At 43.4% G+C, this 27,415-nt stretch overlaps 1 protein-coding gene across 4 annotated transcripts in view; it reads left to right on the top strand.

The window, feature by feature from the left end:
- LOC126355024 (fibronectin type III domain-containing protein 5) overlaps positions 1–27,415 on the top strand; it is a 1,528,277-nt gene that overhangs the window by 1,388,627 nt on the left and 112,235 nt on the right. The window lies entirely within an intron of this gene.

The raw sequence follows: 27,415 nt of genomic DNA, 5'->3' as shown, positions 1-27,415 counted from the left end.
ACAACGGCTCCTAACATTTTGCCGCAATATCTCAAATATGACTTGTTTGTCGTACCAAGCAGCTCTTATCATAGTAAAAGATGTTACATATCACTGATATATTTTGTTAGCTGGTTTCCAGCTTAATAGGCCATCATTAGACATGAACTACAGTAATCTTCAAAGAAGGTGCAATACTCGTGAATAACATCGAAAAAGGCGTTAAACAGCAAGTAGGACAGGGTTATAGTCATTGACTGAGGCAATAAATTTTATTGTGTGCAGCTCTTCTTTGTAATCATGTTTAGACGAGGGAACAATACTGACATAAAAAAATGCGACCCAACACAGAGTTATGCAACATAAAGGAAAGTTGTTAGGCGTGTTTCTACATCTGGAAGATGATCTCTACCCAGATATCGCGCCAGTCGCATAAGAATGGCGCCAGTAGCGCCATTGTGAGGGTGCAAATCAGGTTTGTTTTAAACACACACTGTAAATGTCGTGAACTTTAATTACATTTGAGATTGGGCGTGGTGAGTTGATGTCAGTCAAGAATGCCATTAAGGCGACGATGAGGCCATTATCAACCCCTCACTGGTCCGAAAGGTCATTTGATTGTGTAACGAGAACCTGGATATTGCAGAAAGACTTGGCTGGAATAATAGCCACTGTACGTGACTGCTGGCAGCGCTGGTAAGGAGAGTGGACGGACGCAAGAAGACCGGGTTCCGGACGCCCACGTGGCCCTACCGAGAGGAAAGACCATCGTGTTCGACCTATGACTGGCGCATCGCACTGCATCTGCGGCAGCAATTTGAGCAACAGTTGAGATCACAGTGTCACAATGAACTGTTTCAAATCGGTTACTTCAGTTGGCAAGAAGGCAGCTAAGAGGAGGAGGTATTCAGCTGTAATTTGCGTACATGGAATGGATTTGACCAGTTGACAGAGATGAGTGGAGATGAGCCTCTTATAGCTGTAAGTGTAGGAAACATGCAGCAGTTCTCAGCAGTTAGGAGGCCTAAGTCAGTTGCGAAGTCTAACAGAAAGAAGAAGGCCCTGCTGCTAGGTAGTTCACACGGTAGAGGTGTGGGCCAGCAGTTGCAGGATGCGTTGGGGAGTGAATAGGTCACTAGCATTGTGAAGCCTAGTGCAGGGTTGGCTCACGTCACTGACCGCATAGGGGAGTTCTGTAGGAATTTAACGAAGGAGCATTAGGTAGTGATAGTGGATGGAACAGGATTAGCTACTCAAACTGGTGGCACTAATGTGCATTACGTGCAACTGTTTCAGTGTCATGGTCGGCCTCATCCTAATGCGGTTGTTAGGCGTGTTGACTTGGGGCTGGAGTAGGTTCTGATGACAGAGGGCATGAGTCACATTGCAGTGGTGTCAGTTGAGTCTGTCAGTAGATCGGGTTTCACTAGACACGGCCTGCACCTCAGTAGGTATGGGAAGGGGAGGCTGGCGAAGCTTATAGCGGACAGTGTAGTGCGTGGTGGTGGGAACATTCATAGAAAAATTCCTGTAGTAGTTGGTGTTAGAGCTGCACTCTTTTCATATTTAAGTCAGCTGAGAGGTACACCTGCTTAAAGGAAGTTCCTCTAATTAAGGAATCACCTTCAGAGTACGTCATGTTTCCAAGTAGAGAAAGAATTAGCATATTTCACCAAAATATAAAAGGTATTAGAGGTAAAGTTAGTGAACTGCTTATAGATGTTGACTCCGAAATTATTGGTATATCGGAGCACGACTTAAATAATTTGGCAATACAGAGGCTTCCTTTACCAGGATACAGATTAGCCGGCTATTTCTCAAGGAGTTTCTTGCGGAGGGTGAGAATGCCCATGTACGTAAGGAAATGGTATTCAGTTTCTCATTCTGGAGCTGCACTGAACACGCATTAAAATGTTGTGTAGGTGCAGATGAATTTACTGAAACAAAACTTCTAATTTTTGTTGTTTATAGGTCCCCTAACTCTGACTTCAGAGCATTTCTGCTCAAGCTAGAGAGGGTTCTTGATTCACTTCATAGGAAATACCTGAAATCAGTTATATGTGGTGACTTCAATAGTAATTTTGTATATGACTGTGCAAGAAAAAGGATGTTGGTAGATCTCCTAAATTCATATGATGTGATGCAGACTATGTTTTTTCCATCTAGGGTTCAGGGGAACATTAACACTGCCATAGACAATATTTTTATTCATTTTTATTTTCTAGATGGGCATTCTGTTAGCAAAAGGGTAAAAGGCTTTCCAGACTATGATGCAAAAATTTTAACACAAAAATCCTTTTTTTCTCCAACAAATGTCGCATATAATTATAAATTATGTAGGAAAGATAATCCAACGGCAATAGAGAGTATTTTAAACCTCGTCAAGGAACAAGAGCTGCAGCATGTTTATAGTCCCGATAACATAGAAGGCAAATATAGTGCTTTCCTTAACATATTTCTCATTCTCTTTGAGAGATGCTTTCCATTAGAACGTTCTAAACAGGGTACTAGCAGTAAACGGCAGCCTGGGTGGCTGACTAGTGGGAAAAGAATATAACGTAGAATAAAGCGGGAATTATAACAAAATGTTAGAAGTAATCACAATCAAGCTGCAGTAGCCCATTACAAACAGTATTGTAAGGTGCTTAAAAATGTTATTAGGAAGGCAAAGGGTATTTAGTACGCAAATAGAACAGCTAATTCACAGAATAAAATTAAAACCGTATGGTCAGTTGTGAAGGAAGTGTGTGGTCACAGGCACAAGGTCGACGACATAACGTCAGTTCGTACTAAAAATGTTTCTGTTACTGATAAGTCAGATATATGTAGAATCTTTAACAACGATTTTCTGAGTATTGATGGTGGTTTAAATAAAAATTTAGTTTCTACAGGGAATCATATAACTCTCTTGGCAAACGCCTTTCCTAGATTGATGTCTGAAATATTCCTCTGTGATGCAGACACGGGGGAGATTGAGTCAATAATTAAATCACTGAAGACTAAGGACTCTCATGGATATGATGGAGTGCCTTGGAGAAGTTTGCATATCAATCTCCATCAGTAAGGACGTGTCAGCACAGAGCTGCACTCACCACAAGAAGTCTCTCCCAAGGTACGTAGGAAAATGTCTCTTCATCTACATTTCTCATATTCGAATGATGCCCATGCCTTAAGGCACGAGCCTCCGCCGAGCTTGCATGGGCCGAGACTTTGCTGGCCAAAGAACGTGTCCCCGACTTCCCTTCACAACTGGCCAAGGACAGCCCTCACTGCAAAATACGTAAGCGATGTGCTCGCAAGTTAGAAAAATGGCTCTGAGCACTATGGGACTTAACTTCTCAGGTCATCAGTCACCTAGAACTTAGAACTACTTAAACCTAACTAACCTAAGGACATCACACACATCCATGCCCGAGGCAGGATTCGAACCTTCGACCGTAGCGGTCGCCCCGTTCCAGACTGTAGTGCCTAGAACCGCTCGCAAGTTAGAAAGCGAGGTAAATGATCAAGGCTGAAAGTAGTCATTTTAAAACTTCAACAGGACACCCGACCCACAAACACTATAAAATGACATAAGTGACATAATATATACATGGGTTCCCAGAATGAGATTTTCACTCTGCAGCGGAGTGTGCGCTGATATGAAACTACCTGGCAGAGAGCTTCTGTTAAGTTTGGAAGGTAGGAGACGAAGTAGTGGCAAAAGTAAAGCTGTGAGGACTGGCCGTGAGTCATGCTTGTATGGCTTAGTTCGTAGAGCACTTGCACGCAAAAGGCAAAGGTCCCGAGTTCGAGTCTCGGTCCGGTACACAGTTTTAATCTGTCAGGAAGTTTTTATACATGGGTTGTGCAGAAAAACCTACACTCCGCTAGAAATGCATGCTTGAACAGAAATACATATGCAAGCCAAGCCTGCAGGTTGCGCTGTTGTGTTTAACCACAGACGGCATCTCTGCAATGTCCTCAGTACCTTGCAAGTGCCGCTCGTGGAGAGAACTTGGTCTGTGTAGGTGTATTGTTGGTGCTCACACGGTGGGCGCTTCCGTAACCATGATAGCCGAAACGTACCGTGTGTTAACTGCTCGTGACAGACGTTCGTTGAAGATAATTGTGACGAAAAATAAGAGTCCAACAGCTGCAGAAGTCACTGCAGAGCTGAATGTCGCACTAGCTGTTCCTGTTAGCTCCGGAACAACGCTTAGGGACCACCATAAGCTGGGAATTGCAGGGCGGGCTTGAATTCCGGAACCACTCATCAGTGACGCAAATGCGCGTAACAGGAAAACGTGGTGGCGAAGCCATAAACCCGGTGTTTGAAGCAATAGAAGGAAGTCGTTTCGTCGGGTGAGTCTTGTTTACATTGTTTCCAATATCGGGCCGAATTTACGTCCTAAGAGTGAAACATGGTGGTGATTCAGTGATGATTCGAAGAGCTATATAGTCGGAATTTTATGGACTTCAAAATAACGATTTTAATAGTAAAAAGGCAATATCTGATTTATTTGAGATAATTCTGGTAATTAGTTATGTGGCCATCGATAGTTAGTTCATTAGCCTAGTACTTTTGACAAGTCTAACTCAATGAAGTTAATTAAATACGGACTAAGTTCATTCAATTGCAATTCATTGAAGTTCGTTACATAGATCTGTTCGAGTTGCTATAGTGAAATGAGAAACCAGTAATTAAAGAAATATAGCTTCTTTGATAGCAGTTTGTGTTTGTTGGACACGGTGGTCGGTATCTCGTAGTGCTGAAAATATTAACAAGACGGTCGCCGTAGAATCCTTCATGTGCCACGCCGCTACAATGCCGCAATGATCAGTTCTCTCACCAGTACTGTTCAATCTATACCTATCTGATCTACCTCACACTTCGTCCAGAAAATTGTGCTATGCCGATGACCTAGCTCTAGCTGTACAACACCAGGAAATGAAGACAACAGAAGAGATTCTAACAAAGGACCTGTCTGCTCTAGATAATTACTTCAAAGTTTGGAGACTCCAACCCAGTGTGAGTAAAACGGAAGTGTGTTGCTTCCATTTAAATAATCGGTTAGTGAACGTAAAACTGGAAGTATGTTACAGAGGCAGAATTCTTCGTCATAATTGGAACCCAATATATCATCCTAGGTCGTACACTATGCTTCAAACAACACCTTCTTAACTTAGATCAAAAGTTGAGGACTCGAAACAACACCCTCCAGAAGCTATGCGGAACTACCTGGGGATCTTCAGTAACCACCCTGCAATCTTCAGCTCTGGGCTTGGTGTACTCAAGTGCTGAGTATTGTGTACCTGTTAGAATGAACAATCATCATACAAGGCTTGTTGACACCCAGCTGAATACGACAATGCGCGTAATATCTGGCGCAACGAGATCACTCCAGTTTATTGGCATCCACTGTTAACCGGTATAATGCCTCTTGATCTACGCAGATGTACTGCCCTTACGAGGGAATTCCACAAGATCTCCAGGAATTCTAACCTACCCGTGCACAGCGACCTGCCACTTTTAAATTGTAAGAGACTGAAATCACGTCATCCAACTCTGTGCGATGCTGCTGACATGGTTGCTAAGGATTTCAAACCCCGTGAAGAATTGAAAGGTCGGTGGAAGCAGTGACAGATGTGCGCCTGAAAAATATCTCCTCAGGTGATAAACTTCCAAGTGGATTCGACCTACCACGCAAGACCTGGACTACTATTAACAGAATCAGTACCGGCCTTGGCCAATGCAGGGCTGCTCTCTTTAAGTGCAAGAAGCTGCCTAAAACCATCCTGTGACTGCGGAACTCCATACCAGACTGTTTACCACATTGTCAGTGAATGCAAGATTCGAGCCTCTCACCATAGAGGACTTCCTGCTATAAATTCCAGATGCAGTGCGCTGGATTGAAGGACTGGTTATCAGCTGTAAAGCCAAACTTAAGTTTCTAATGTGTAAATATGTACATATGTATGTGTAATTTATGATATGACTGTATTAGCCATACGCTAAATAAAATAACAGTTGCTATTTCTTGTGACGCTGGAAGTTGAAAAAGAATTCAGCGGAGCACTTAAGACACAATGGAGACTACCATGCGATGTAGCTCTCTCCGTGAAGTACTGATAATTGGTATCCAAAAGGAGAAAATCTGTATTTGATGTAACGACTTAAACAGAGAAAATCCTTTCGTATACAGAGGCGGACCACAAGCAGGCTCGAGCCCACCATCATTCCTCAAGGATTCCAAGTGTTAGAGTCCCGACTGTCTGTAGCAGTAATTATCTCAGTAGGTTTTGTCTAAGAAAAGTTGTTAAATATCTTGCATTTATTCACAGAAACCGTTTGCTAGTTAACTGAACACTTTTACACCTATAGAATGCCGTAGCCCGATCCACAACAAAAGTAAAATCATAAGTAATCCTCTCGTTTCATATAATGATTCACAGATAACCTAGCATTCGCGATGAACGCAGAACGCATAAAAATTCGTATAATTATTATTATAGGGGCTTGCAACAATATGTGTTCGCTTATGACAAATTAATACACGCACATCCCGCCATTATACACTACTCGCCATTAAAATTGCTACACCAAGAAGAAACGCAGATGATAAACCGGTATTCATTGGACAAGTATATTATACTAGAATTGACATGTGATTACATTTTCACGTAATTTGGGTGCATAGATCCTGAGAAATCAGTACCCAGAACAACCACCTCTGGCCGTAATAACGGCCTAGATACGCCTGGCCATTGAGTCAAACAGAGCTTGGATGGCGTGTACAGGTACAGCTGCCCATGCAGCCTCAACACGATACCACAATTCATCATGAGTAGTGACTGGCGTATTGTGACGAGCCAGTTGCTCGGCCACCATTGACCAGACGTTTTCAATTGGTGAGAGATCTGGAGAATGTGCTGACCAGAGCAACAGACGAACATCTTCTGGATCCAGAAAGGCCCATACAGGACCTGCAACATGCGGTCGTGCATTATCCTGCTGAAAGGTAGGGTTTCGCAGGGATCGAATGAAGGGTAGAGCCAAGAGTCGTAACACATCTGAAATGTAACGTTCACTGTTCAAAGTGCCGTCAATGCGAACAAGAGGTGACCGAGACGTGTAAACAATGGCACCCCATACCACCACGCCGGATGATACGCCAGTATAGCGATGACGAATACACGCTTCCAATGTGCGTTCACTGCGATGTCGCCAAACACGTATGCGACGATCATGATGCTGTAAACAGAATCTGGATTCATTCGAAAAAAATGACGTTTTGCCATTCGTGCGCCCAGGTTCGTAACTGATTACACCATCGCAGGCGTCCTGTCTGTGATGCAGCGTCAAGCGTAACCGCAGCCATGGTCTCCGAGCTGACAGTCCATGCCACTGCAACGTCGTCGAACTGTTCGTGCAGATGGTTGTTGTCATGCAAATGTGCCCATCTGGTGACTCAGGGATCGAGACGTGGCTGCACCATCCGTTACAACCATGCGGATAAGAAGCCTGTTATCTCGACTGCTAGTGATACGAGGCCGTTGGGATCCAACACTGCTTTCTGTATTACCCTCCGAAACCACCGATTTCATATTCTGCTAACAGTCATTGGATCTCGACCAACGTGAGCAGCAATATCGAGATACGATAAACCGCAATCGCGATAGGCTACAATCCGACCTTTATCAAAGTCGGAAACGTGATAGTACGCATTTCTTCTCCTTACACGAGGAATCACGACAACGTTTCACCAGGCAACGCCGGTCAACTGCTGTCTGTGTATGATAAATCGGTTGGAAGCTTTCCTCATGTCAGCACGTGGTAGGTGTCGCCACCGGTGCCAACCTTGTGTGAATACTCTGAAAAGCTAATCATTTGCATATCACAGCATCTTCCTCCTATCGGTTAAATTTCGCATCTATAGCAGGTCAACTTTGTGGTGTAAGAATTTTAATGGCCAGTAGTGTATTTGATCCGTTATAGCTCCATGATTACTCTGCTAGGTCACTTTACTGACAAGAATTATATGATATGACCATTTGGAATGATCAGTTCCATCTGACGATACAATGTTTGTTCCCCAGTGGTGAAGCTCTGTTCCAAGAAGGCAGAGGCCCTGTTCACAGGGCTCGCATCGGACAGGACGAATATCGCGAGCACTAGGATGAACTGGTCACCACAGTTACCAGATATCAATATTATTGAGCCTTTGTGGTCTACTTTGGAGAGATGGGTGTGTGATCGCTATCCACTTTCATCATCGTTCCCTGTGGTGTAAGGTTCCCTTCAAAACCATAGAGGACCTGTTTTTGTCTATTCTGAGAAGAATTAAACCTGTTTAGAATAGCGACACATTCACTAAATCGTATTAGGCATGGTAATACGTAGTGATTTTGGCGTTTCCAAGTTTTTTCTACCCCCTGTTTATACATTCAGGCAATTCAGTATAACCATCCATAAAATGGAGGGCTGTCAATTAAACAGCAGTGTTTCACCTGGAGTGTTAATTGCAGGGCACACAGCACAAAGGCACGGGCACTGCCACTGCACTCCGACCACAGTACTTCTGCAGGCAGCTGGAACAACACCGACCGGAACACTCCCGCCAGCAGTCCTCTGTGGAGTCGTTGCCGCTTGCTTTGTACTATCCTCCGGACTCGACGGCCACAAGGCTGCCCCAGTGATCATTTACCTTTCCCCACGATGCTCCGCCGGCCGAAAATTGTCTTCACCGAGTTGCTGCCCCAAGCATAGGGGTCCAGCCCGTTCCGCAGCTGTCGGCGAGACGGCTTTGGGCACTCTAGCTACTTCGTGGCCAAAGCTTCGGTCCCTCCGATGAATCCTCTGGTACCACTTGCTGCGGAATTTGAATCCGCACCAGACGGCATGGACGTCTAAGACCCCTAGAGGTCTCTGTACCACCGTGCCGTAAGCCGTGGCGGCGCGCTCCTCCCGCCCCACATTTAGTGTGAGGGCGCCACAGTGGAACGCGTGGTCCCAGCAGCCAATAGCGACGCCCCCGATCGTGTATTTAAGCACCTGCCTCTGGCTCAGCCAGTCCTTCCCTCTCCTCGACTTCTATCTCACCATATATGGCCGTCCTATCGCCCTCACCCCCATCCTTAAGTATCTTGGCGTCACCCTGGACCGTCGCCTCTCCTGGACCCCCCCCCCCCCCCCTCATCTCCAGACAATCCAAGCCCAGGCACGCTCCTGACTCCGTCTCCTCAAGCTCCTTTCTGGACGCACATGGGGTGTGGACCTCTTCCCACCTGGATCTTCGTCCCACCTACCTTTTACAAATCCCTTCAAATCCTAGAACGCCATGCGCTCTACCTCGCATATCGCATCCGTCTCCAATCCCCCACGCGGATCCTCTATGACCTTATTCCGTTCCCTCACCTCCTTCTCTTCCTCGACCAGATACGAATCCTCTACACCTCCCGCAAACTTGATCCCCCTCACCTGCTTCTCTCTCCCATCCGCTCCCACCACTGTCCACTGCCGCGCCTTTATTCCCATATCCCACTTGCTCTCCATCTCTGCACTCTCCATACCCTCTCCCAAGATGGCTTCCACCAACTCCCCCTCCCTGATGATGCGCTCATCCCCTCCATCTACCCCTCCTACCAACTTTGATCCTTCTCTACCGCACCCTGTGTTTTTTCCCAAGGGCACCCTCTCTCCCTTCTCTCCCTCCTCCCTTCCTTCCTCCCTTCTCCCCCCAGCTTCCCCTACTCCCCTTACCTTCTTTCCTCCCCCCCACCTCCTATGCCACTGGCATCTAATCACTCCCCTCTCCCTCTTCCCCCCGTCCTTTTTTCCCCTTTTGGCAAGTCCCCAGACTCGTACACGCATAGTGAACTTTCGCCTGCCGGAGATCGTCGCCTAGTGTTTGTGTGTGCCGTCATGTTCGCGCTCAAGTGTTCCAGTGTTTCATCATTTGTGCTCTAATGTTCGCGTGTGTCATCTCTCATCTCTGTTCGTGTCCACGTGTCTGGACATTTTTATTTTGGACCCTGCACCCGTGAACGGTTCCGGTTCCGTGTGTTTTAATTTTGTTTGTCTACGTTTGTATATCCACCATGTCTGTTATGCGATTGTTTTCTTTTGTATCATTAGTTTTATCTGTGGCCGAAGAGCAGAGTAGTATACCGATGCTGGCCTACCTGTATCAGATGTGAAATTAACAATAAAGAAAAAAAAGCTCAGCTAGTCAGTCTAATCTTGCGTGCGTCTAGGGACATTTCGCCTCGCTTTAGACAGCGTATTTACTTTCTTGTTCTGAGTACGAGTGGACTTGGTTCCCTACTTAGGTTTTCTTGTGACTCTGTTGTTTCTATCTTGTTGTTCGTAAGGTCCTTCGTTGGTCGTGTCCGTCCGTCCGTCCTCTCCCGCTTGTGTTGTTCGCGAGCCGCTCCGTGGGTCCGGCCGCGCTTCCCGTCGTCACGTCAACCTCGCGAATGCAGTACCCCATCGCTTGCCATGTGAAAACTGCACGCTAATTTCGGAGCCACCTTATAAGCGGGCCAGGACCTCCACTGTGCCGCAGTTATCACGATATACATGCAACACCGCGTTGCTTCAACTGATACATTGAACGAGAGGCGTTTAATAAGTAATGCAGCACACATTTTTTCTCGGCTAATTCTGGTTGAAAAATGCGGAATTTCTTCTGGGAGATAGTGGAATATTCCCGTTTCATCCCCTACAGTTTCATGAAGATCCAGCAGGTGCGGCGCAACGCATAGCCTTCAAGACGGTCTCTACAAAGGAGGAGCATTCCCAGCAGAGAGCTGTCACTGATTTCCTTTTAGCGGAAAACCAAACCATCGCTGATTTTCATAGGCGCTTGCAGAATGTCTACGGAGACCTAGCAGCGAAAGAAAGCACAGAGAGTCGTCTAGCGAGGCTGCTGTCGTCATCGCAATCAAAGTTGTCCGATCCCCCGCGTGCCTGCAGGCTATTGTGACTCCTGCAATGGTGGAACTTGCGGACGCTCTCATTCGATGTAATCGACGGATCACAATCAAAAAGATCACAATCAAACACTGCGATGCACAACTGGATGTATCTGTTGGTACATAGTTGGGGCACTCAAAGGTGTGTGCCCGCTAGGTTTCTCGCCGCCTAACAGAAGATCATAAAGAGCAACAAAGAACCATCTGTGCAGAATTGCTTACGCGTTATGAGGGTGAACGTGACAGACTGTGGGGAGATTATTGGTGCAGGAAGGGACGTTGGCTCCCGTGTCGACCAGTAGAGTGGGAGAATGCGGGCATACAGGCTCTCCTAGTAAAGTGGCGCAAGGACGTCGCTTTGAAAGGAGCTTAAGGTGAAAAATAGGATTTTATAACCAAAACAGTCGGTAATGATATGGTGTGTTGGAATCCTGAATAAAGCCGACCTGCTCTCAGAAAAAGTGTGTTGCATTACTTATTGAACGCTCTTGTAACATACTTTGATCTCTCTTGATACGTTACTCACAAGAGACTGCCTGTCCAGTTCTACGATGCCGGCGCTCCTGTGTGGGAAGACAGCTGACTTACAACAAAGGTTCATGTGCAAGATAATGATAACACGGGAGTTATCACCGGTACTATTAAATCTGTTCCCACTCAGTGGTTACATGTCCTAAATAACATTGCTTCGCAAAATCTGATGTGGATAGCAGCTTAGGACAACTTGTTGAAAAAGATCACTTCTCTTCCAAGAAGCTGCACGATGTCCTACAAATCCACCAACAGCTCGTCTGAAATCTCGGGCGTGATTCAGAAAGTATCAGTTGTTCCGACGTTACCTCCAAGTGGCGACAACGATGAAACGAACATCCATCCAACAATGCTCACCTGGTTAAAGAACCGACGAAGAAGGTGGAGAGATTCCAACTACCAGCTTTGAGTGCCAAACAGCGGTACCAGGGGCGCCCAAAGGCAGTGGGTATCACAATTATAAGCGAAAAAGTTCAAGGTTGAAAATACAGGGTGGCGCACGAAATGTGTTTCCAATTGCTTCTTTCACAATTTACGACACACATTAGATATCCCGCTGGGATCTCTACAGCAGTACCAGCAGAGCTTGGAAAAACAAATGAGTTACGAAATGACGTGTAATTCGCCATACTGCCGCTAGGAGACTAGTAAGCAGCAATGGCCGACAATGTAAGATTGACGACACAGCAACGATCGGAAATTGTGTTACTTTTTCATGAAACAAAAAGCCTTGTTGTGACTTAGAGGCGTTTTTGACAACAGATTAACACATGATGGATCCCTTGCAAGAAGACCATCCACACGTTTTACGATAAATTTGTACAGGAAGGAATAGTATTGGAAGCGAAACGACCTCGGCCTAAGTCTGCTTGTTCGCCGGAGAATATTTTGAAGCGGTACGAGTTGCTGTACAGAGAAGTCCCGGGAAATCGTGTAGAAAGGCAGCAGTGCAACTGGGAATATCCAGACGCTCCGTTCAACTCATTCTTAAAAGTGACCTCCATATGTATCCATACAAGATGACCTGTGCACAGAAGCTCACTGAAGAACACAAGCAGCAGAGACTACTGTTTGCTCAGTGTGCGGAAGATAGGGAAGAAACTCTCAACAACGTTTGGTTTTCAGACGAGGCGCATTTTCATTTAGACGGTGTGGTTAACAAACAAAATGTACGCTTTTGGGCCACTGAAAACGCACAAGTGCTTCATGAACGACAACATTATGCTCCGAGGATTACAGCGTGGGCAGCAATTTCCAATCAAGGACTTATTGGACCATTTTCCTTTGAAGGAACTGTGAAAAGCGAGCGTTATTTGAGAATGCTTCGCAATAGCTCATTCCACAGCTTCTTGCTACTGCCTTGCCCTTCAACACGCAGTGGTTCATGCAAGATGCAGCAAGGCCACATTCTGTAAACGCTGTGTCGGAGTTTTTACACAAGCATTTCGACATGCGGATCATTTCACTCACGTTTCCAGGTCACTTCAATGACGGACAAAATTGGCCCCCCAACAGTCCAGACCTCAATCCATGTGACTTTTTTGTTTGGGTTAAGGAACAAATTTTCCCGAAATGTCCGCGTGATTTAATGGAGCTCAGAAGACTTATTCTTCAAGCTTGCAGTGAAATTACGGAAGACATGTGCCGTAGGGTAATCACTAATTTCAGTGTTAGTTTGAAGGAAGTTAGGAAACGAAATGGTGGACATATTGAGCATGTGCTGAGTTAGAACAAATCTCCATGGTCGGCTCTTCATTGTAGTATATGTTCCTTTCAGACTGTATTGACAATAAAGTTTATATTCAAAAACAAAATGGTAGCACATTTCGTGTCCCACCCTGTATATAAGAAGAAAGGGGGAGGGGCAGCGTCTAGCGATTACACACTTGAGTGGAAAAATGTTCTCGAACTGGCCCTGCTAGCTAGCACGCCAAACCTGGCCAAAGCTGAACCTCATAAGACGGATTGAGCTGTGGTTACACCTTGACGTGGGGTTTCTGTTCATCTGCTGACTACGACTGCGGAGAGGAGGAACAAACAATGGAACACATGGTTAAAGAGTGTCCATAAACATCCGACAGTGATCTGAGGACTTACACCAATTGACTGCGAGTGCTCGGGACTGGTTCTCAAATTTGGACATTCGCATTTGAACTTGATACCTCTCCGTAATTTTAAAACCAGATGATATCTACATAGAGAGTGTTAAAAATTATTACATCTCTTGAGAAGTGGCATCATGGCCTAAAACAAGGCAGAAGTCCAGCAAACATGGACTCAAAAATGCACAACTGAAGAGCCATGAACAGTTGTTCATCTTTGCTACTGTGAAACACAGTTCTTTTACTGCATGCTCTTAGCTTTCCAAATTCACCTCTCAAGGTATGGAATTCTTTTTTAACACTCTGTACATACAGTGTGTAACTGTTATAAGTACAGATATTTTTGCATGTGGTACCTTAATATGTACACTCATTAGTGAGCTGGTTGTTTTTTCTGTGTGTCAAACAGTCTCTCCACAAACATGTCGCATAATTCACTACCTCTGTAACATCCCCTTTGAAAAATTATGAATGGCTGTGGTAGTAAACTTCTGCGTTATTTGGTACAAAGACAGCTGAGTTAAACTGAACGTACTCAGTCATTTCTCTCTTTACTTATTCTGATCATCACTAAACTGACATACAATATTTTTAGCGCAACGGTATCTGACTTTCAATAATTCCTACAAAAGAATAGTCCTGACAAACAATAACATATACCTTTCATGAATCACTTACCTCACAAAAGCTTCGTTACTCGAGCTACTGCAATACAGCGACCGCCAATACTGCCAGCTAAATAAAAGATACTGCCAGCTAAATAAAAGATTCTAACTACTGAAGGTACTAACTACTGAAGGTACTGATATGTATAGTTAGCAAATGAAAGATTTTGGTAGAGAACAAACAATATATATATATATATATATATATATATATATATATATATGTCCTCCATCTTTACAAATTTCCTTCTTCTGGCGGACACCCGGCGAGGTCGTCCGCTTATAGCAACCTCTCAAAACTCTGGCGTCCCTCTCCACATCCACCACTGCTGGCGGCTCACCTCCAACTGCGCAACGCTACGCGCTGTTCACATCCAATTGCCCAACACTACAATAGCGAATATTCCAACAGTGCTAACCAGCCACAGACTGCAAACAGCGCAGTCAGTGATTTTCATACAGAGCGCTACGTGGCGTTACCAACATAAAAACCTAAACAACCCACTTACACCTGATGTTTTCCGCATGATCGTAATTGCACCACTAAGTGGATTACAGGTGTTAGTACAGGCTAACCTTTTTATATCGACATGTGCACACTTCAGCACCTGACCTGCTGCCCAGGCGAAAACAAGCATCAATTGTGTACCCTTACCATATGTGTGTGGAACTACTAACCAACCTAAAAACATATTACTCCTATTAGACTGCAAATGGAGTAAATATCGGTGTAACGTTTTTCGGTACTTTATTCTCAGTCATCAATAAAAAATAGTGCAGATTTTACCCATTACACAATGTATATGACGGCGCTCCTGAGGTCATACAGCCAAAAAGAGGATTCCTGTAGCTGCGGAGTGAAATTTTCATCTGGTCACAAGCATGCTCAGTCCGTGTCAGCAGATTCCGTACAACTCTGTTGATTCCATCATCCTGAACGAAGATGTTCACGAAGTGGGCGTGTTGGGATCGTTAATTACCGCCTTGAAAGACGAACCCATCGCCGAACTGTGACTGTAGGACTGAACTGTAGGTTGAAGGATTCTGTCCTGATACGGTATGGACCTTAATTTAACCCTCAATAGCATGAGAGGTATCCAACAGTCATGTATGCCTATGTGTCAATTTTTTTGTGTCGCGCAATAGAGTTTGAAAGATCGAATGAGGTCCCTGCTGTGTACCCCATTTAGGCAAGCAATTTTCCGTGTTGGCAGTAAAATGACTATTCTCACACGTCTAGGCTTGAAACGATTCTTCAAGGCGTGTTGACAGACTGGAGTGTGCTCAAGCTGCATTGATCCGTTCGCGACTGGAAAACTGAACTCCACAGAGAATGCAGGTTTACTGTTAGCTTCATTATACAGTTGCCTGTACGTAGTGGTTTCCTGTGGTCAAGAAAACACGAGGATGAGGTTGTCAATCAAGAAAACTCGTTCTACACAAGGTTGGTTGGTTGGTTTGGGGGCAGGGGACCAAACAGCGAGTTCGTCGGTCCCATCGGATTAGGGAAGTATGGGGAAGGAATTCAGCCGTGCCCTTTCAGAGGGAACCATCCCGGCATTTGCTTGAAGCCATTTAGCGAAATCATGGAAAAGCTAGTTGAGGATGGCCATACGCAAGTTAGAACAGTCGTCCTCCCGAATGCGAGTGCAGAGTCCTAACAACTGCGCCACATCGCTCGGAGTCTACACAAGTAATGAGAAAGGTACAAAACGTTTGTATCAGTTTCTCACATGTGTACTAATTGGCATCATTTTCTAAATTATAAGCAAATTTTAACGCTATTTTGTCGAAAGTCGACATGTTGAGAAACGTGGCTGTTGCACTATAAGGTTTATAATTTATAAAAAAACAGCTACCAGCCGCATGTATGGTTTAAAAAAGTTTATTTTCTTCAGACCATGACCGGTTTCGGATTTTTCTTTACAAATCCATCTTCAGATGGCAGTTACAAGCATTTTGGTTTTCGAAAGATACCAAAATGGTGTTTGTTATTTATGTTTGATATTTTGAGATCCAGAAAATTGATGCTATTATTTATTTCATGCTCCACTGTGAATTTGATGTTGTTGTGTAATTTGCTCAGATCTTCAGCTAAGGCATCAATTTCGCTGCTGTTACCATCAAAAAGTAATAGAGTGTCATCTACGTACCTCTTGTAGTAAATTATTTTACTGTTCATTTGGTTATTGGATGAGAAGAACTTTTGCTCAATATGGTTAATGTATATATCAGCTAATAATCCAGCAAGACTGCTACCCACTGCAAGGCCATCATTTTATTTATAGACTTTATTATTGAAGGTGAAGTAATTATTAGACAAGCCGAGTGTGAGGATCTCTATTAACTCATATATTTCTGGTAGATTGATCTTTTTGTGTTTTAGGAGGTTACTTTTTATTATGTTAATTGTTTCATCTACTGGGATGTTAGTGTATACGTTTACAGTATCTAGTGAGGCAAATCTAGCTGTTGGTGGTATGTGGATGTCTTTGATATGTTCTATAAGGTCCACTGTGTTTTTAATTGTATAACTATGTTCGAACATGTAGTAAGTGGTAAGGAGATCCTTCAATCTCTGCTTATGTAATATGCTGGGCTGTTTCTTGAGTTCACAACAGGGCGTATGGGGGAATTTTCTTTGTGGATCTTGGGCTGTGACCGAAGTTTCGGTGCAGTTGGATTCATGGTAATGCAGTCCCGAATTTCATATTTATTTAAGAGGTATTTAAAACTGTTGAGTAATTCACGAAGATTAGCTTGAAATTTTGCTGTCGGGTCTGATTCTAGTTCTGTGAAGTTCTGGGACTGAAAAAATTCTAGAGTTTTTTCAATGTATTCTGATTCATACAAAACAACAACCGAATTTCCTTTATCAGCCTTTACCATGAGAGCTCTGTTAGCAGTAAGTTTATCATTGATATCTTTAAGAATTGTTTGTTCACTATTAATTATATTATTTTTTTAAAGCATGTGTTTAGTGATGAGTTTGTTGGCTTTATATGCCAACGCATTTTTCTCATTGGACTTAAGTTTGGCAGTGTCACATGCCAGTATTGTAGCTGCTATTAGGTCTTTTATGTTCTTATTAATTAATCTTGGGGCAATGTTATGCTTGAAGCCTTTTTCTAAGAGGTTAAGTTCATTGGGATTGAAAGAAATATCTGTTGTGTTTACCAGATTATAGAATATGTGCTTCTGCTGTTCCCCAGTGTTATGTGGTTCCTTTAATTTGAGTTGAATGAGGGATTTTAACTTCTTCTTGTGCCTAGAGGAGATTTGTTGTTGTTCTCTGCTAAGAGCATGATTAATATGGTGTGTTACATATGTGAACTGTAGAGATGAGAGACTATTTCCTAATTGTAAATGCAGCTTGTACATAGATTTATTCAGCTTATCTTTCTTCTTATATTGTAATTTGATTTCTGCTTTTATCCAAATAGTTTCACATTTTGCTTTTGCAAGCTTAGCAGCTTTTGTTTGACTATTGACCTTAACTTTTACATAATTTGGGGTCATTTGTTCTAACAGACATCTTTTGTTGAATTTTATGTTGCTAATTGTTTTCATTACATCAATCTTACGTTTTTTGAGCGCATGTAACATTCTCATTAGCTGGCTAGGTAAGCTTAACGCTATTTTGTCGAAAGTCGACATGTTGAGAAACGTGGCTGTTGTACTATAAGGTTTATAATTTATAAAAAAAACAGCTACCAGCCACATGTATGGTTTAAAAAGGTTTATTTTCTTCTGACCACGACCGGTTTCGGATTTTTCTTTTTAAACCATACATGTGGCTGGTAGCTGCTTTTTATAAATTAGAAACCTTAAAGAAAATTTTATTTGTAATTTGCATCACTGGAACATACTGTAACGACAAAACTAGAATTTCTTCCCTGCTCCTTTGATAAGACCGCAAAAGCTGTGCACATGGCCTGCTCCGGCGCCTCTGTGCTGTTGTCGAGACAGTCGACGTTCTGCTTGTAAGCAGGTGCGACCACTTATCTGGCGAATTTGGGTGCATTAATAGTGGTTTGGAATATTTGTGATGAAATAAAGCGGAAGGGATGGGTAACATCCCTACGGAAATGCTAAAATCTTTGGGGCAGTGGATCTAAACGACTATTCAAGTTGACGTGAGGACTATATGAAATTCGAAACGTACCATCAGACTTTCGGGACAATATCATCCGCGCAATCCCTCTCCATAGCAAGACCAGATAAGCGCGAGAACTGCCGCTCGATCAGCTAAACTGCTCATTCATCCAAGCCGCAGACAGAAATAATATATAAGGAAGATCTGGAAAAAAGGTGAATATGTGTTAAACGACGTTCGCTGTGGATTTAGGTAAGGTAAAGACACCAGGGAGGCAGTTTTTATGTTGCGCTTGATTATTTTGAGAAAAATAGCAGTAAGGTACTGGAAAAAACCGGTGATATACACGTACAATATGTGCGAGAGCGGAGAGGGAACAATACTATCGGGGGTCCAAGAACGTAGTACTTGGATTATAAATAGTGTGAGTCAGTGATGCAGTCTTTCGCTTCTGTTGTGCAGTTTATTCATCGAAGAAGCAACGACAGAAACAAAAGTTTCAAGAGTGGAAATAAAACTCAGGGTGAAAAGATATCAATGATAAGATTCGTTGATGACATTGCTGTCTTCTGTGAAAGTAAAGAAGAATTACAGGACCTGTTGAATGGAAATAACAATCTAATGAGCACACATTTTACGTTGAGAGTAAACTGAAGAAAGATGAAATTATTGATGAGTACCAGAATAAAATTAGCAATAAACTTAACTTTAAAAGTTGGTGACCACGATGTGAAGGAATTCTTCTCCCTTGGAAGCTAACCCATGACAGACTAAGAAAGGAGGACATGACAAGTAGATTAGCACAGGATAAGAGGCCAAAATAAGTCTACTAGTATCAAACATAGGCCTTCACTCGAGGAAAAAGACCTGACCCGTTAAAATGCGGCACAGCATTCTATGGCAGTGAATTAAGAACTGGAGAATGACCGGAGAAGAAGATAACTGAATCGTTTCAGACATGGTTCCACTAAAAGAAGTTGAAGATTAGGGTGTAGTAACAAGGTAACGTATGAGGAGGTTACCCGCAGAATCGACAAAGGAAGGAACTTACGGAAGTAACTAAGGACAGGACGATAGCAGATGTCTCGGAATAACCACAACGTTACTAGAAAAAGTTTCAGAGGATGAAAACTATGGGCAAAGGTGGATATTGAAAAACGTCCAATAAATAATTTGCTGAAGTAGGGTGCAATGATGCAATGAACCAGTAATTCTCGGAGGAGCGTTCTAGTCTTCAACCACACAACGTTTCCGTAACAATGATTTCCATCGTCTTAAGCACTGTTCCATTAAAAGCAACGACTGTGTAATTATATGGCAGGCACAATTTATGTCTTATTTGATTATATTATATTTGATTTTACAACCGTATTTTGAGGGTGTCTTGCCATGTTCCTAGTGCATTGTTATCTGAGATAAGAACACGTTCTCAATTCCTTATTATCTTCCGACAATTGTTAGCGGCTGTATTGCAATTAATGCATGACTCAAGCGATTTCTTTACATCTTGCAACTTCTTTAAATCGTATAACGTAGCATTCATTGGCAGATTTGGTTCAATAACAATAGGCCTATAAATACTATTTGAATAACCAGGTGCCATTCCAGTAGAACCAAAGCAATAGTTAATTACCGATGCTAGATATGAGAAATTATTGAATTACATTTTTATGTTGTGTCGTCGTTGTGTGTTTGTCCCAGTTCACTTGGCAGCAGTATTCCGACGTTGTCTCATCTTTGGCGTATGTTGGTGAGTTCGTATTTATATGAAATGTATTGAATAAAGCCTCAACAAACAACAAGAAAATACCGTAAATCCGAGCGTAATACAACCAGCTGGCTAGATTACACAGTATAAAGAATTATGCCACAATCCAGAAATCAAACAAACGGTGAGATGGAAAGACCGCAACAGACCTTTGGCCTAACTCTGGAGAGGCAGAAGAAGAAGAAGAAGAAGATTAAGTTAGGGCAATACAATCTATAAAGACAAGCGTTAATTTTTCATGATGGTGGTCTTGTATATGAGTTATAATTGCAGTAATTACTGTACTGCTGTTTCAATATGCAGTCGTCTTCCGAATTATTAGGCGAAATATTTTCTTTATTGTGAAATTTTAATTTTGCTGCACGCAGGGAAATTGTGACTTTATGCTCATGTTACTACTACCCACCTGTAATGGACGTACGTTTCCAGGTTATGTGATTCACTTTCTAGAATGAAATTTTCACTCTACAGCGAAGTGTGCGCTGATATGAAACTTCCTGGCACATTAAAACTGTGTGCCAGACCGAGACTCGAACTCGGGACCTTTGTCTTTCGCGGGCAAGTGCTCTACCGACTGAACTACCCAAGCACGACTCACGCCCCGTCCTCACAGCTTTAATTCCAATAATACCTCGTCTCCTACCTTCCAAACTTCACAGAAGCTCTCCTGCGATCCTTGCAGAACTAGCACTCCTGTCTTCCAGGACAACTGACTACTCTAACTGACGACAATAATGAGCAGTGAAGGACCATCACTACGGAAGCTGATCGGAAAAATGTTTTATCGAACACAGGTGATGAAACATTGATTCATTACTTCGAACGGGAAAAATACGGCAATGCATGGAGTGGCGCCACACAACTTTCCTATGAAGAAAAAGTTCACAGCAGCTCATTCAGCTGGTAAAGTCATGGAGGCGATCTTCCGGGGCTCTGAAGGGATTATGCTGTGTGATGGCCTCCCCATGTTGCAACGATCAACTCTGAAGTGTACTGTACTACCCTCACACAAAAATGCTAACGAACCTCTCCTTTTTCAATGACAGCACTGAGAGAGACAGCATGAAGGTGGTTCATTGAACCCTCTACTAGGCACTTATTTGTGAATAGCAGAGTAATCTCGTAGATGTAGATGTAGAATGACATCACATGGGCTCACCCAAGTCTGCGCACCCGAGAGGAACTTACAGAACTTCATTGGAGTGTTACTACTCGCCAATCCTACAGCTCGGATCTCGCACTTTCCGACTGCTATCTGGTCCAATGAAGGATACATTCTGCTACACGCAATACGTGGATGATGGGGAGGTTACTGATGCACCAAGACGTTGACTCTGACGTCGACCAGTAAATTGTCACCATTGGGGCATACAGGCCCTCCCAGTAAGGTGGCGTAAGGCTGTTGCTTTTACCGGAGATTATGTTGAAAAAGGGGGTTTGTAGCCAAAAGAGTGAGGAATTATATGGTGTATTGGAATTCTGAATAAAACCAACCAGCTTTCAGAAATAAAATATTGCATTACTTACTGAACGCTCAACGTGGTACGCTTCAGCTGCAGGTGCTGTGGCTGGCCAGGTAGTAGACTCGAACTGAAGCTTCCTGAAAATAAAAAAAAGCAGAGGAACTGGTTTAAGTGATTCCTGACACGGGCATGATCTGTGGTTTTCACTTCAAACATAGGTCCGCCCCGATAGCTGAGTGGTCAGTGTGACGGACTGCCGTCCCACGGGCCCGGTTTCGATTCCCCGCTGGGTAGGAGATTTTCTCCGCTCAGGGACCGGGTGCTGTGTTGTCTTTATCATCTTTTCATCCCATCCGGCTCGCAGGTCGCCCAATGTGGCGTCGACTGTAATAAGACCTGCACCAAGGCGGCCGGACCTGCCCCGCAAGGGGCCTCCCGGCCAATGACGCCAAACGCTCATTTCATTTCCATACCTCGAACATAGTGTGTCCCAACAGTTTGGAGATGCATGCTGAGAATACCATTCTTTCGCCGTGTCGAAATATTGAGGCAATTACATTGCCATGCAGCTTATATTTTTGCGACTGCTCGGTATGTGGTATATTGCCGTATTCCACCGGTATGAAACAGACAGTGTAGCTCTTTGGAGTCGACCACGCAGTTCCTCAGCTGGACATTTATCTGCTATCCGCCTTCGTGGCGCGGTAGTGAGCGTGTGAGGCTGCTGTGCGGAGGAGCCAGTTTCGATTCCCACCACTAACAGCGATTTTTCCTTGAGGAGATGTCTGGTGCGGGGTGCACTCAGTCTCGTGAAGCCAATTAAGGAGCAGCGGCTTCCAGATCAAGAAACCGCAACCAATGACACCATTAGCAGAGGATGACACGGCGGTCAGTCGGTCCAGATTTACCCACCAGTCACAACGCCGATCCTTGCATTGCTTGCTTGCATTTGTCTTCCTGAGGTGTGTTGCGATGTAGGTTAACATAGTTAAGGCATCAGCTTGATTATATTTATGAATTAACTTGATCATTTGCGCGTTGAAGATTCTCGCGAATGTTTACGCCAATCTATTTGATTTGGGTTAAAATGGTGCTGATCCGCCATGTGTGATGCCTTTTGGTGTACAATGTTTCTCAGATTCTTCAGTAAATGTGTGCTATTATCTGCCATTATAGTTGTAGGCACCCCTTCTTTTGCAAATATTCTCGATATTACTATGCGGATCCATCACAATGAGCCTTTAGGCACCTAAAATGGCCCCCATATTCGAACTGTAAGCTGATCCATGACAGAGGGTTGTGGCCAAGAAAAATGTTTTCTAGGCGGTGCTGCTCGGTAGCGTTGACATATTGTACAATTTTCTAGGGTTAGCTCAATATCTTTGTCGATCCCTCCCTAAAAAGCCTGTTCGCAGGATATCCTTTTAGTGGAAACAATGCTCCAACGACCCTGGTGCAGCAAACTAAGTACCATCTTGTGTATGTTGCAGTTCTTGTTATTTCCGTACTTGCTACGAAAATTGGACAGAAATTCCGCCTTACGCAAGACAACTTTGTAGTTTCGTTTTCACCCATACATGTTTGAGCACTTTCTGTGCTATCTTCAGTGGGTTTATTTACTTATTTTCCTTCTCACATGGGTGTTTGTGCTAGTAGCTTGAAGTATACTACGCAATCTAACACTTTGTCATAGTATTGATATTGTGGTGGTCTTACTTTGTTTGTCTTGAGACAGCACTCTTATTTCTTTCACTTTTGTCGTTCCATATGTATTTTCTGCAAGTCGTTCGCCAAACAAAGAGGCGGTGAAAATTCTGTGATTTGCAAACAAATCCTAAAGAGTGCACATGTAACGACAAAAGCGAAAGAAATAAGCCTTTTACCTTGACACAAGGTATTAGAGTTGGTGCTAGAACTAAAGCTACTTGCATGAACATCCAGTAGCTTCATGTGAGAAGGATAATAGAGAAATAAAACCATTGACGATAGTACAAAAAGTGCCGAAACACGTCTGGGCGAAAACAAAACTACAAAGGTGTCTTGCATAAGGCGAAATTCCTCTCTAAACTAAATGCCTTAGTTGTTTAGTTGTAGAGCCCTAGGTATGAGGACTCCAGTTTTGTCATTCTCAGGGTCTATAAGGAGCACCCCATAAAATGTAACTACTTCATTTCTTCTGTTCCATTACTTATTGAGACAGTTTTTAATCGACAAACCAATGTGCTGCGTCGAAAAGAATCCCTGACAAGTTTGGTTATGAAAGTAGCTCTAACAGGATTTTTTTTACTGCTTCTGCAGCATCGACCAGTATGTCTGCCCGGTTGGCACGCCGGTAAGCACGTCAGTATTGGCATGATGTGTTGTCGTGTGGTGTTTTATCTAATAGTTATAACTTGACAGAAGTCAGGCGCAATGTCGAAGCCGCTGCTCGCTTCTTTTAGGAATGTTACTTCTCGCATAGAATACCGAGAGCAAATATTTGTGAACAGTTAACAAACTAGATTATTACACATAGTCGTGAAACTTCTTAAGAGGGAACCCAGTATCTAAGCCTCTTTCCTATCTGGCTATAATTTCTTTGAGAGGCGTTAACCGTTTTCAAAGCAAATGCTATGGGTCGCTCGAATTCACTGGCCTTGTGTGAAAAAATTGCCCCTGCCCGGAGTCCGAAGAATCAGCAGCCACTGTAATTAACTTCTTCACATCATAGCCAATTAAGCTACTGCGTTTAATTAGTGCATGTTTAAGCTTGTTAAACGCTAGCTGACGTTCGTTATTCCAATCTCACCGCTCGTTTTTTCGTAAGAGTCTGCTTAAAGGTTCTGAAATGGACGCTGCGCTCAAAATAAATTTCCTATAACAGCTGATCTTAACCAGTATCGACATTTTGTTGCTTCACGTTAGTCAGTCTAAACTGTCTTTACATGATTATGTGTTGTTATACCATCAGCTCCGAATATGTGTCCCAGGTACTGTGTTTGTTTAACGAAGTGAAAGGAAGGTACTTTTCCTTATTGCACTTTGAATTAGCTCATTCCAGAGCTTAAAATAATGCATCTGAATTTCTTGAAAATCATACGGAATTTTTCCCATGACTATGATTATCACCGAAATAATTTGGAGTGCCCGGAATTCTGCTTGCGAACTGCTCATAATAACTTTGGAAAACAGATGGAGCGCTAGCAGCTTCAAACGACAATCGTTTACACTTAAATAAACCAAACGTAGTATTAATCGCTATAACGTGTTGGGATTGTTGCTCCAAACAGAACTGAAGGTAAGCTTCCTTCAACTCGATATTTGCAAAAATTGTTTCTCCGGCCAATTGTTTCGTAACACCCCCTCCCCCCCCCCCCCCCCCCCCACACACACACACACTGAAGATCCGGCAAGTATCCATAATTGCTTGTGCTTTAATTGAGGCTTTAAAGTCACTGCAGGTTCGCAGGAAACAATCGGTTTTCTCTATGTGCACATCGGCGTAGCCCATTTTCTGTTGGCCATAGGTTCTAGTACACCTCTTCCTGTAATTTTTGCTAATCTAATTGATCTTTCAAAGCAAAAGGCACGTTGCAGGCTTTGCAAACCTCTCCCACTGCTGTAGGTTTCAGCGTGATGCGTACTTCAGAATTCTTTACACTAGCAGCTTTTTCATAATAAATCTGCGGGTATTTGCGTAATAATTGCATGAGTCGAGTTTAGGGCCCTTGAGCTTGCACTTGGTGGTGGAGTCGTGCACCAAAGTACGCAACTCGGAGAACAAATCCAGATCCAATATATTAGCTTCATTCGACCTGACCACTATGAGTCTTTCTTTTACAGTTTGATGATGATTACGTTGTTTGGTTTGCGGAGCGCTCAACTGCGCGGTCATCAGCGCCCATACAAAGTCCCAATTTTTACACAGTTCAATTTTTGTACACAGTTCAGTCTAGCCACTGTCACGAGTGCTGCTGATGATGATGATGAAATGATGAGGATAACATAAACACCCAGACCCCGGGCAGAGAAAAATCCCCAAACCGGTCGGGAATCGAACCCGAGACCCTGTGATACAGAGGCAGCAACGCTAGCCACTAGACCACGAGCTGCGGGCGCTTTTACAGTGCTATCTTTATACATTACAGCAACGAAGAATTGATTGCATATGGCGATATTGTTGTACTGTAACTGGTTAAAGTGCTCTTAAATGGCAATAACTTTCATGAGCCTAAATGCCTGTACGGTAGAAAATTTCAAAGTGTGGACGATGAGCCGGTATCGACTTGAAAATTAACGAAGTTCTGTTGATTTCCAACTGTATATATAAAGATTTATTGCAGCGCGGTAAAACTGCCCTTACTACGAAACATTTTTGAGATGAGCACTACGTCTTGCTCACTATCTTTACTTGCTTCAGTAAGACATGTGCTATTCACTTTAAATTTACGTGCAGAATTACACACTTTGGCCTTGTAACTCCTTTTATGACATGTTTTACATTTCGTCTAGCGAAAATAGCGGTTCTCACCCTAGTGTCCCGCGCGGGATAGCCGCGTGGTCTAGGGCGCCTTGTCACGGTCCGTGCGGCTACGGCCGTCGGAGGTTCAAGTACTCCCTCGGACATGGGAGTATGTGCTGTCCATAGCGTAAGTTACTTTAAGTTAGATTAAGTAGTATGTAGGCTTTGGGACCGATTACCTCTTCAGTTTGGTCCCATAATTTCCAAAATAATTTCACCCTCATGAGAAATAATACCTGAAACCTGAGCCTAACTTATTTTGGAATTGTTTTCCTGGTGCACTCTGCAAGCATGTGGCTGAATCTCGCCTGCCTTGTTTACTGCTAGTGTGTGAACGCTCTCATCTGGTTAACGTTTACTAGTCTGATAGAGCACCAAAGGATCTTTTAACACTGTGGATGGTGTTATTGTTTGGTCAAATGCGAGTACTGCTGGCAAACATACGTCCTCTGAGGGGTTTTTAATATTCAATAATTCATTTTTCAAACTCTCATCACTAAAATACACTAAACTCATTCTCTCACGAGCGAGTCAGCATATGATTGTTTGCAAATACCATTTAAATAAATGTCGAGTGACTAGGGCCTCCGCTTCAGTCCGGAACCGCGCGACCGCTACGGTCGCAGGTTCGAATCCTGTCTCGGGCATGGATTCGTGTGATGTCCTTAGGTTAGTAAGGTTTAAGTAGTTCTAAGTTCTAGGGGACTGATGACCTCAGAAGTTAAGTCCCACAGTGCTCAGAGCCATTTGAAACGTCCCCTTCGAACAATTATACAAGACTGTGCTTAAACTGACACACAATATTTTTAGCGCAATGCAATCTGACTTTCAAAAATCCCTACAAAAGAATGGCCCTGACTAACATTAACCTATACCTTTCACAAATCACTTACCTCACAAAAGTCTTCGTTACTCGAACTACTGCAATACAGCGAGCGCCACTACTGCCAGCTACATAAAAGATCCAAACTACGGAAGGCACTAAATACTGATAGGGATAGTTAGCAAATGAAAGATTTTGATAGAGAACAAACAATGTATTTACCTCAATAGTGATCAGAAGTCATAATAATGTATATAGCAGTTCATGACATCCAGTCTTACAGATTTCAAAACTTCGCCATCTCTCTCTCCACATCCACCACTGCTGGCGGCTCACCTCCAACTGCGCAACGCTACGCGCTGTTCACATCCAGCTGCCGCTGCCCAACACTACAATGGCAGACAACAATGCAAACCAGCCACAGACTGCACACAACACAGCCAGTGATTTTCATACAGAGCGCTACGTGGCGGCGGCGTTACCAATATAAGAACCTAAACAGCCTACTTACACATTTTTTGACTAGGGCCT

The sequence above is a fragment of the Schistocerca gregaria genome, chromosome 3, assembly GCF_023897955.1.
Source record: "Schistocerca gregaria isolate iqSchGreg1 chromosome 3, iqSchGreg1.2, whole genome shotgun sequence".
NCBI classification, from domain to species: domain Eukaryota; kingdom Metazoa; phylum Arthropoda; class Insecta; order Orthoptera; family Acrididae; genus Schistocerca; species Schistocerca gregaria.
Note: the sequence above shows the minus strand (reverse complement) of the source record. Positions and strands in the feature narration are given on the sequence as shown.